The sequence below is a fragment of the Gadus macrocephalus genome, chromosome 6, assembly GCF_031168955.1.
Source record: "Gadus macrocephalus chromosome 6, ASM3116895v1".
Lineage (NCBI taxonomy): Eukaryota > Metazoa > Chordata > Actinopteri > Gadiformes > Gadidae > Gadus > Gadus macrocephalus.
This window is the reverse complement of record NC_082387.1, coordinates 10,227,681-10,238,801: the sequence shown is the minus strand read 5'-3', so window position 1 is coordinate 10,238,801 and position 11,121 is coordinate 10,227,681. Positions and strand designations below refer to the sequence as shown.

The 11,121-nt window shown below is 49.2% G+C and overlaps 1 protein-coding gene and 1 long non-coding RNA gene across 2 annotated transcripts in view; one reads left to right on the top strand and one right to left on the bottom strand.

Annotated features, from left to right (window-relative positions):
- Window positions 1-10,659, top strand: part of LOC132459448 (uncharacterized) — a 12,771-nt gene extending 2,112 nt beyond the window's left edge. Inside the window, exon 2 of the long non-coding RNA XR_009526245.1 lies at window positions 7,473-10,659. This is a non-coding gene — a long non-coding RNA (uncharacterized LOC132459448). The remainder of the gene's footprint in view (window positions 1-7,472) is intronic.
- Window positions 1-11,121, bottom strand: part of nr6a1a (nuclear receptor subfamily 6, group A, member 1a) — a 70,742-nt gene that overhangs the window by 40,306 nt on the left and 19,315 nt on the right. The gene's annotated exons all lie outside the window — the stretch shown is intronic.

Below are 11,121 nucleotides of genomic sequence, written 5' to 3'. Positions count from 1 at the left end.
GAGACAGGGAGCGGGAGATTATGAGTCAGCCGGGGAAATGCCTTAACATGTAGTGTCTTGTTACCGACCCATACACATCTGCACTTGGAACGCTGGGACCGCCGCGGAGGGGCTGCACATTCAGTACGCGGTCGGTTAGAAACCAACAGCCCCCTCACCCCCCCTAGACACACACACACACACACACACACACACACACACACTATGAACACTTGGTAACGCACTGCTGACACAGGGCTCCGTGGCACCTTTAAAAAAAGCCCAGAGTGAACGCGTGACTTGTTGATCGACAAACGACTGGCTTTAGGGCCCTGGCGCCCTGTGGCTCTGACCTCCCCTCCCCCCCGCCCGCCCCCACGCCATGGGCCGGACTTTGGTCCCCCGAGAGGCCCGCCGGCTTGCTAGGCCGTTCTCCCTCGACCCCCCCCCACCCCCCCATCGCTCCCCCCCCAGGGCAAGCGTACCTGGATTTGAATAGAAACCAGACAGCAATGCCCCCCACCCCACAAGCACGCACACACACCACCGACCCAACGCACACACACATAACCACACACACCCTACCCCCCCCCCCCCACCCCTGTCATCGCTCCATGAACGGGACAATGAGGATTTGTTTAGCGGTCGGACGCGAGCCCCAGCAGCACAAAGCGCATCCCCCTCTTTCAGCGGTAAGGAGGGTTGGGGGAGGGGGGTGGGGGTGGGGGAGGGGGGGGGGGGGGGGGGTGGAGCAGGGCGGATGATGGCGGTGGGGAGGTGGGGGACGGGGGGGACGGGACTGCAGAGCCGGATTAGAGAAGTGCTCTGAGCGGGGGGATGGGCCCCGAGACCCGACCAGAAATGACTGCCTTTGATGAGGCGGTGGGAGCATTGCACGGTGCTAGAGCTGCCACCCCAGTCATCTCCTCCTCTTCCTTCTCTACTCACCTCCTACCCTCCAACACCTCCTTCCATCTCCTCCTCCTTCCCCTCCTCCCCCTCCTCCTCCTCCTCCTCTCCTCCACTTACTAGCCACGACCTCCTCTCCACCCCCTCCTCTTCCTCCCCCACTCTACCAGCCCTTACTCTTCGCTAGCTCCCTCCCCCCCCCCCCGTTCCTCCACACATCCCGCCTCCTCCCTTCCGCAACCCGGGAGGGAAAAGGGAGACACATTTGGGAGAGAGATCTTCACTGAGCACTTCCCACGTGTCAGCTCCCCGCTGGTGTTGACGGAGCTGTTGGACGGAGCAGGGAGCGGTTGGAAACATCTCTCTCTCTCTCGCTCCCAGTCCCCCCTCTCCACCCCCTCTCTCCATCTATCCCTCCGAGTGTTGGCTGAGATCGCCCCGTGGAAATCCTGTTAAACCCAGCGCCCGCGACGACAAGCAGTTCACGTGATGTCCCCGAGCATATAATCAGGGAAACCAGAGAAATAAACTCCACTCTAAACGCTCCCAAATCGAAATAAACCCTTCAGGCTAAAACCCTGAACAGATAGAGCAATATAAAAAAGAACCAAGGAGACGTCGTCTAACGGTGACAGACTTGTGGAAACAAACCGTTGGAATAAAAATGATCATTTCTTTCTCTTTTGACTCCTAAACCAATTGTCATTTGTCTCGCCGAAGTGCAAACCATCCATCTTCAGTTGTAAGTTTTAAGCACTCTTTTGATCGGGTGAAGGGTTTTTATCATGCCATATTTGGTTTAAAATGAGCGGGACAGATGGTGAATTCAGCTCTCACTCGCTCTCTCTCTCTCCCCATCTCCCCCAAACTCCCCCTCTCCCCACCAATGAAATAAACATCCTGTCTGTCTGGGAACAGGACGTGGATCCTCTGACATTAAAGGGAATCTCTGAACACACAACGATGAGACATGAAGTAGAGTGGCAAGACGGCACGCACGCACATGTACGCACGCATGCACATGCACACACGGCTCTCTCTCCGGCTTGCTGAAGAGAGTGGGGCTGGTGAAGAGGGAGGGGGCGGGGGATTGCGTGGGTGGGAGCGGGGTGGGGGGTGGGGTGGGGGGTGGGGGCGATGTTCAGTGAATATCAGGGTCGATTAGGGAGCGGGCCCGTCTGGCCGAGACACACGGCAGATTAAGCGGACGCCCCGAGCTCCGGCCCGTCTGCCGCTCTGACCCACATCGCCGTGATGTCACTTCCCATTCCCCCGACTGCCCGATGATGTCGCATCAGCTGAGCGCCAAGCCCATCTGTGTGTGGGTGTGCGTGTGTGCGTGTCAGTGTGTGTGTGTGTGTGTTGCATCCCCCCCTAGGCAGGATTGGGGGAGGGTGACTCACGATGTAAAGTCTTGCCGCGGTGCTGTCACGTTGCTAGTTGCCGAGTGTCCTCCTGCAATGGCCTCTGGGACAAGTAGTTCTCATGATTATGATGCCGGTGGACCATGCATGATGCGTTCAGACATACCGTCACTGGCCATGTTCCATGTTTATGCATTGGGTTTATATGGTGCTATATACTGGCTCACACAAGAGAGTCTTTGAATCCAAGCCGAATGGTAGAGTGTTCGATTCCCAATTTGACCAGGCTACCTAGGCAGTCGAGACAGATACCCTGATGACTCTCGCTATTTAAATAGCCAAATAATCACTGGGACAGAGAGGCCTGATGGTGGAGGTGGACAGAGGGCCTGATGGTGGAGGTGGACAGAGGGCCTGGTGGTGGAGGTGGACAGAGGGCCTGGTGGTGGAGGTGGACAGAGGGCCTGGTGGTGGAGGTGGACAGAGGGCCTGGTGGTGGAGGTGGACAGAGGGCCTGGTGGTGGAGGTGGACAGAGGGCCTGGTGGTGGAGGTGGACAGAGGGCCTGATGGTGGAGGTGGACAGAGGGCCTGATGGTGGAGGTGGACAGAGGGCCTGATGGTGGAGGTGGACAGAGGGCCTGGTTGTGGAGGTGGACAGAGGGCCTGGTGGTGGAGGTGGACAGAGGGCCTGGTGGTGGAGGTGGACAGAGGGCCTGGTGGTGGAGGTGGACAGAGGGCCTGGTGGTGGAGGTGGACAGAGGGCCTGTTGGTGGAGGACACAGGGATAATTGGCAGCTCCAGAGCCGGAGCTCAGCAGCAGATAAGAGAGCTGGGGGAAAGTAGCATAATCAGCACGGATTAGCAGGCGATAAATCGCTCTGGCTCTGCAAGTATGCTGTCACTGCTGCCACGCGTAGGAAAATAAAGATAGGAGGTGGAGGTGAGAGAGAGGGAGAGAGAGAGAGAGAGAGAGAGAGAGGGAGAGAGAGAGATAGAGACAGAGGGTAAAAGCGCAAGATAGAGTAAGTCTGAGAAAGCTTAGTACAGAGGAAAGTGGATGTTTTTGCAGTAATTCAAAATGGCAAAACACAGTAATGCCATCTATCAGGTCAGGCACGTTGGAGGGAGAGGCGAGGGGTGAGGAGGGGTGAGAGGGGGTGCAAAGAGGGGAAGAAATTAAAAGAGCTGCCAACACTCGGCTAATACAATCTTCTGCCTGTCAGATTACCTTCTTTAATCCAGAGGAGGTTTAAAAACGCCTCTGAAACCCGACATGAATTCAGCAGAGATTTTCCTCTGCTCTCTGGAGGAGGATGAGGAGAAGGGAAGATGAGGAGGAGAAGGAGGAAGAGGAGGGTTAAGTCTCTGTGAGAACTCTGTAAAGCGCTGGCCTCGACAACTTCCTCACCGCCCGCATCGCCGTCAAAAAACTACCCTGGCGACGATCATCATCCCAGTCGGATTTCCATGACGATGAGATCCCCCCCCCCCCCCCCCCCCCCCCTTCCCCCCCACCCACCCAGCACTCCATCCTTCTTCAGAGTCTATCCCTTCTACCGCGGTGCGTTCTCATCGCCACTGAATAAGTTAGGAACACCATGATAATGACGAGACTGGAGAGGGCCTCAGGCAGGCGTTCTGTAGAAGGGGAAGAGGATAGCGGCTCTGTTGAGTCGATGAGGAAAGGTGTCAACGTGCTTTCGTCTAAAAAGCTACTTTGGCTAAATGCAACACTCAATATTGGAGCTGAAACACACTAGGTCCCACATTGCGTGTGCGTGGAGTTTGTGTGTGTGCATGCGTGCGTGTGCGTACCCCTGCTGTGGGGGGGAGCTTGGGGGGGTTGGGTGCGGTGTCATCTCAATTTGTGCCCGCCTGGCGTGTCGGACATCCTAAGAGCCGTGCCGAGACGCTGAACAATACGACACACGACCGTGACCATGCCGACGACGGAACACCGTCACGAATGGCCACGGCAACGGCTGATTGGAGGGGACGAGGGTGGCCTTGATTAGAACCGATTAACAGAGACCAGGTCCATGGAGTATCCCTGATAGCCCACTAGGCCTCTCTTTCCTCGTCTCTCTCTCTCTCTCTGCGCTGATCCAGGGGCGGTCTGAGGGCTTGAGACACAGATAAGGATGATCTCTCCCTCATACATTATTCATGGAGATCCAGGGCACGGCATGAACATCTTCTTCACCTTCTGAACAAAACCACGCCAAGTGGGATAGCACTGTTGGTCAAACACAACACGGAATGTTTTGTCTCCGGGAGTGGGTTTTTAGAGGGTTTTCTTCTGTTGTTTTGTCACCCGGGTTTAGACAGAGGAAAAACAAGAGGGTGCGGGTCAGGCATCATCGCGCTGTGGAAGATGAAAGCGGGGGGGAAAATGGAGAACAAAATATGCAGGAGGGAGCTCAGCATCAAGGATAAACCCAGACGACAGAGAGCTCTCGTCTGGCTTTGTTAGGGATCTGCGCCGGAGGAAGGAGTGGGTTGACATATCCATCATATCTCTCTCCCCATCTCTCTCTCTCCCCTCCCTCTCTCTCTCTCTCTCTCTCTCTCTCTCTCTCTCTCAGCAGATAAGAAGGCTGGAGCCTGGCTGATGTGACATGATCAAATACAGCGCTCCGGTTCAAAGGTAACCGCTAGAAGGAAACAGCCAGCCAGACAGAAAAACAGACAGCCAGACAAGGCAAGCCGAGACCAGAATCGATACACCGGCATAAAATGATTTTCGTTAATACCGCCGTTTGCAAATTTAAAAATATATAATAAAAAGTCTGAAAGTGCGAAAGGGTGAAAAAGTGTCAACGCTTAACTCGGCGAAAGGTGAGCGAGGATTAGGAACCTTGGGTATAATCAAGTGCACCCACCCACAGAGACAGACAGAGACAGAGACAGAGACAGATTTGGTGACCAGGTGTGTGGCGAGGGTATGGTGGAGATCGCAGATGAGTAGTTTTGGCTCGTGGTCAGATTGGAGGTGGAGCCCCTGAGCCTCGGCAGTATCATGGTGCTGAGCACGTGGAGAAGGGAGGAATGCTTCTAGAAGGACCTGGCTCTGATCCCAGCCTGAAGACGTTCCTCCTGGGGAGCCCCGGGGCTTGTCCTTTGGTTGGCCGCTGTTTCGGTAGCTCCTGTATTCTGATTGACCGTAATATTTGTGTGAGAGTATAAGAGCGTCTGAAGAATAGCACACACTTTTTAGATGTAAGGTGTTGATATTCTTACAGTGACACACTATGACCACATGCAAGAGGAAATCTCAAATAAGTTTCCGTACTTGGCCTGAAGTGGGACACTACAACCATTTTTGAAGAAAAATAAAACATAATTAAAAGACTGAATCTAAAGAAATTACAAACAGATTATTGTTAAATAGCATTTCAAAATTTAGCATTCTAACTGTGTTGCTGGTTTAGCTAGCGGTACATTAACTTTTGAATTCCAAATGCTATGCTAAGTGAACGCTATGCTTAGTATAAATTGCGGTTGCTAAACATCTGCTAGGACTGTGTTGAACGAGTGCTCCAGGTTAAGTCTAGCTGGGTTATGTGGCTACAGCGGTGCGTCTGGGAGCGCTGGTGAGCGGCTACGGGGCGACGGGGAGTACACTGTGTGCTTTTACATTGTCGGACCTCTGGAATGTGCTGACGATGCTCAGTTCACACCAGTTCACTCACACTGTTGCACACCCATCCTCATGCTCTCTCTCTCTGCCTCTCTCCGTCACATGCTCTCTCGCTCTCTCTCCATCCCTCTCTCTCTCTCTCTCTGTGTGTTGCCCTCCGACGGTTTAACTATGCAGACTGTGTTTTTTGCATTTTGTCTGCACAACATCCAGACATCCAGACAACTATTTATAAATATATATATTTGAGGCAGGCTGAGGGCCACTCCCAACTTACACGCAAGAGCGTGGTTTCAGTTAGCACGCTTTGAGTGAGCATCTTTCAGGAAGCACGCTTTGAATTAGCATAGCTTGAGTTGGCATGTATCAGTAAGCAACCCACGATATAGCATAGCCTCAGATAGCATGTTCCAGTTAGCACCCTTTGAGTAAGCATAGCTTGAGTAAGCATGTTCCAGTTAGCATGGTTTGAACGATCATAGCTTGAGCTAGCATCTTTCAGTTAGCACGATTTGAGTTAGACAAAAAGGAAAGAATACTCAAAAACATACAAGTCCTTCCAACACTGCTTACTAAACTATTTCAGTACTTCTGCTTGAACTTGCAACACATTCACACATTAATATTTCATCACTATACTTTAACAGCCACACAAAATGCATTCATTAATTGCCGTACAAAAGACAACCAAGTTACATCATTGCTGATTTGGGCAAATCAAAAATAATCCCAAGAATAAATGCCATGCCTTTGCTGTACTCAAAGCGTTCCAAATTGCTTCAAAAGAAAACGACAGTACCCACAACCTCATGCTCTTGAATAACTGCAGACAGATTATCAGTAAACACGCAGGTCTCTGAACTGTCATTATCAACAACAGCTCGGCTCCAGAACTCAATGATTGAAACTGCCAATGCCTTCGACCATACTGGTTTCACCACTAGAGCTTGCCGTTACCTAAACAGAGGTTTTTTAATTTGTCGTTTTGTGGATGCAGTTGAAGCATTGAAGCATTATAAAACTGTAACATTAACCCATCTCGGCATAAAAACTCAAACGTTGAAAAACATCCACAGAACAAAGGGGACATAAAGAACATGGCTAAGCCCCCCTCTTCTCAATTCAACGAGCCAGAAGGAGGGTACAGAGGGCATTAATAAACCATGACTGCATTATTATTTTATTTTTAAACCTCAAAGAGTGGCGCGGCGCTGTTAGCTCAGAGTTCAACGCGGGGTAACCGGAACACTTAGCAGAGCCTGGCTGAGGCACTGCGGCACGCACTGGTTGTGCTAGCACTGCGGCAAGAGCTAGCTACACTAGCACTGCGGCACTTGCTAGCACTACTAGCACTGCGGCACGCGCTAGCTCTATTGCCACTGCGGGAGGCACTAACTCTACTGGTAATGTAGCACGTGCTAGCTCTACTGTCACTGCGGCACACCGCGCCTTAGCTCTGCTAACCCTGTGGCGCGTGCTTCTACTGCCCTAAACGGTAGACCTAGTCCGTCCAACATGTTTCGGTTCGTTCATTCACGATTCTGTGTGCCTGTGTTTTGTGTGTGCCCGTTTCCCTCAGGTGAAGGTCGTCCAACCCTGGGAGAGATGGAGGATGGCTCATCACATGCTCCTGCTGCTGCTCCCCCTCCCCCTCCTCCTCCTCCTCATCAGCCTCAGGAGGAGTCCTGATGACATCATAGATGCTAACGACTCAAAATAGCTCCTGAACACTTGCGCAGGTGCACGCAGCGACAGCATTGCCATTCAGCTAGCTGGCTAATTAACTCCGAAAAAGAAGAAGAAAGAAAGTTACAAAAATGTAATCATTTTCCATCATCCTCTTTTTTTATGCTTTGGATCATATACAAAGTCACTCCTGTTAGAGTAACGAAACATGGCATTCTCGGGGAACATTCAACGCTGTCGGTGAGTTTAAACTGAGGAAAACCATCGATCGTTGACTGTACCCCGCGACACGCCACCACAGAACGACAGCCAAGGGTTTTTTGGAACATATTATAGGCACAAAATGTTTATAATCAAATAATATAATTTTTTAATGACGGCTGAATCAACTGCATGTTTAGAACTGATAAAACCAAAAGTTAATAACAATACATCAACATTAATATGTCCTCCGAGGTAAAAACAATTAAGTCGTGATGGAACATTGCATTTCCATGGTAACGATGAAAGGTCCCCGCATACCTGCACGTGACAACAATACACCTACGTGAGCACTTCACGGACAAACGGATGAAGCCACACAGAGCCCCTTATCTTAAGGCTGCACTAAACATTCATTGCTGTCGGTGGGTTTCTGGTTGAAATGACTCATTGACGAATGAATGCAGACTGCGGTACAACACGTCACTATAGGGGCTCTGGGCGTGATTCAACTGCTGACCTCAAGGATGGTTCCCCGCCAACGTTCTTCTAGGTGAGTTTTTAACCTCGGTGATGGCGGGTCAGAAGAACACGAAGTCGTGGACATGGCCCGTAGATTAGCCTCACTGTTTAGACAGTAACCATCATCTCACAATGTTCTCGGAATACAAAGAAGATCAACTCTTCCGTCGCAGCACTTTCTACATTTACACGCCTTTTAAGCACCCACGATGCTACCTCACTCAGGAAACTACAAACACATTACCTCACTCAGGAAACTCTCTCTCCCCTGAAAACACCATCCGATCTGAACCCGTAGTTCACCTGTCCATGCTGGTTCTACTTATGGTGCAACCAAACAGGTTGGTTAATAGGGTCAAAGTCTGTATTGACTCTGACCCGAGGCTGGTTAAGGGAGGTCGGTGGAGTATAGGTAAGGCAGCATCTATTGAAATAAAGTATGGCAGAAAAAAAAAGGTGCCTGATCTTAGCACATTGTGGTATCACAACCATATGACTATTATATACAGATATTGGCTTTATTATGCTTTATTATATACACAGCTTTGTATGCAGAGGTAAAAACCATCTGGCATATCGTCGTCATATCCATTTTAAAATTAAATGAAACCACAAATGAATGTTTTTAACACAAATCTTTTTCTTTCTTTTTTTCATGCATTCACAGCCCATATGAATTGTTGCTCTGGCCTGAACTGTTCAACCATATTTATATATATAACTATAGAAATATATACAAATAAAAGACGGTTTAGGTTAGAAAGGGTTTAAAGTATTTAAACACACCCCCAAAATATCAATAAAGCGTTCTTTTCTGTTTGAAGTATAATTAATTCCAGGACCCCCAACAGGCGAAGTACCTTGTTGGTCGTTGTGTAATAGTTCGAGGCTTCCACATATGGAACAGATTGCGCAGTAATTGGCCGTTTAGGTTAAGGTAACATGTTGGGAGATTTCAGACACACTGGCGTGCCCCGGCCAGATGTAACACTTGTTCTGTTCTTCCACTAGGGCAGGGAGAAAGTACATTGACCCAAAGTCAACGTCTTTTAATCGTTATGCTCCAACCAACGACCAAATAATATGTTTTGAACAGAGCTAGTGCATAGTTTGATAGATAGTTAAATGTATACTTTTGTGTACAGTATATTTTTGAAATTGAAATCATTGTTAAGTATCGCTGCATATAAGACAGAGGACTTGTTTAGTTATACGTGTACCATAAAGATTTATAGTACAGTTATATGCATAGTCAAGTGTATAGTTATATACAAGTGTGTATAGCTGTATGCGAGGAACCAGGGTTTGCATGTAAAAATGGATCGTAGAGTGTACACAGTTCTATATAATTATATCGTAAAGTGTATAGCTAGATCCAGGGCTTGTGGAGGTCAAAATGTATTGTAAAATGTAAAATTCCATACAGCTATGTATCGTAAAGTCTATAGCTGAACACGAAGAGACACTGCTTGTTTACGCCTGCGGAGCGCTGCGTTGTCATGGTGAAGTTATCGTTCCTGACACAAGGAACAGCGTGACCCACTTGTCCACGACCTGGAAACACTCCCCGGGCCAGCTCCCTCCCGCGCAACCCCGACCAAAACCGCGCCCACCGCGCCCTCCTCCCCCGCATCGACGCATCGACGCATCCCCCCCCCTCCAACCAGCCCAACGCCACAGTGAGTCGCATCAAGCGAGAGAGGCGGAAAAAAATGGAAAAATAATCTAGGCTAATCATAATTTATTTAAAGCTAAAATGACAAGCAAGCGGTTCAGGTCAACGCACAAAACACTCTGAGGCTCCGCATCGCTCCCCGCCATCGCTGGAGAGCTAAGATGGCGGACACCCATGTGGGGGAGAGTTAGAGTAGAGCAAGATGCTCTCTCTACCTTTTCTCTCGCTCATTTTATTTATTGGTATGAAATTTGTGGGATAAGGCCACAAACTCAGGATAACAAACCAAGGAAAAAGGATTGACTTGACACACACACACACACACACACACACACACACACACACACACACACACACACACACACACACACACACACACACACACACACACACACACACACACACACACACACACACACACACACACACACACACACACACACACACACACACACACACACCAGATTTGTTCCAAGTGGTTCCATATGGGCCAGAGATCATTCGGTCCAGGCAGAGATGAGAACTAAGGAGCGCTGGCGCGAACTCACAGGGGGACTCTGCTTCCCCCGTGTGGCAATTACCAAACATTACATGGAACAAGACGTCGATTTTTTTTTTCTTTTTCATTTCGTCAATGTTTTAAATATCGGAATCTAAACTCAATAAAGATTTATTAAACCCGTTTTGTGCTGTAATTTCAACGATTTAATGTAATTGCTATTTTCATACAGTTTACAGATAATCTCTGGACATTTGGTTACCAATCAGTTTTCTGTTCATAAAAGTTACCTTACTGAAATCAACATAGGATGATCAGTCAATGCATCCACATTACTATGAACTCACTTATATTTACCATGAATTCTTATTTTGAACCCCCAACACCATCACATTAAGAAAGAAATAAAGAATTATCCAAGAGTATACTTAACAAAAGTGGCATGATTTGTTAAACTGATATGTGCTGAACTGTAATAAAGATTTTAAAAAAATGTGAGTGCACTGAGAAAACGAAGGGGGGGGGGGGGGGGATGTTAATGAATGATTGACTGGAGTACAGAGGTGGGAACCGAAACCCTTGGATGACCTGCCCATCACTGATTAGTTAGCCCTTCCAAACAGTACACAGCCTGCTCAAATGATC